This window comes from Perkinsus marinus, assembly GCF_000006405.1.
Source record: "Perkinsus marinus ATCC 50983 genomic scaffold scf_1104296964394, whole genome shotgun sequence".
NCBI lineage: Eukaryota > Perkinsozoa > Perkinsida > Perkinsidae > Perkinsus > Perkinsus marinus.
Window position 1 is genome coordinate 15,871 of NW_003204669.1, and position 1,144 is coordinate 17,014.

The following is a 1,144-nucleotide window of genomic DNA, read 5'->3' on the forward strand; positions in this document are numbered from 1 at the left end:
CCATGAGGATATGGAAGGGTGAAGGTCGCTTCCCACTTGAAGTGATCTTCCTGTAGCACTTGGTTCGCTGAGTGAAGGCTTTTCCGGATGGCCACTCGGTACTCCTGCTATTGTTCGTGCAGTCTCGAGAAGAACTATTGTTCTCTAGAATACTGGAAGCCAAGAGTTGTATAGCATTGATATAACCAAAATAGGAATAAAAGTCCTGGAGTAAAAATCCTCGAGACCCTTCGGCACCGGTGGTACGCTCTCGCAACGGGCTTAGATCGGTAAGGTTTACAAAAAGTCCGCCTGTCATGCTGTATGTAATTTTAACAAGAGCTCGACAGAATGGTGTTGCTCAACACCGTGAAATAATGGCGCACAGCCCAGAAGATAGCCCAGAGTTCTGGCGCTCGGCCACTCCTAAATCCTTAGGCAACTGCCGTGAGCGCGTCCTACGCGGTCCTGAAAATTTGATCGGGAGGTTTCGCGTTAGTTTTCCACGATCGCGAAAGTAGACCTTGCGCTTTCGTGTGGCGCAAGATCTAGATGTCCTACTATGCGGAGCAAGGTCTGGCACTCGGCCACTTCTGAAACCTCAGTTATATCGAGGTTGCTACCGTGGACGTGCCTCTGAAGTCACCTTGCGCGGTCCTCACAATGTGATGTAAAAAGTGTGAATTCGGTGGCGGTCGGGATTCCACGTGTCTTAGTGTCATAACCGACGGAGAAATAATAAAACTCGTTTCTAAGAGTTCATTCATTCATGTCATCTACTGTCGATAGACTATTAAGTCGAAGATTTATGGCCATAAGCCTCTCACAATGGGAATTTCAGATCCCCGCTGTGAGATTATATCAGCTCGATGAGAGCACATTATGAGTTCAATTGGATGGTGTTTACAAACACCTCGAAATAATAGCTGGAATTTAGAGACATATATCTTCATTATTACGATCTCACATCCTGCTTTCGCGATGACAGCACGACCACAGGCTTCTCCAGAAACAGATGTCATTGATGTGAGGTGAAGAACTTCTCTGATAATTCTGATGGACACATAGGAACGGCAGTGAGAAACCCCACGGGTTGATTGTAAGGTTGATACCCAATTCCCTTAACTATGCCCTTCACGATGAGTACGACCAATGGTCGTACTCA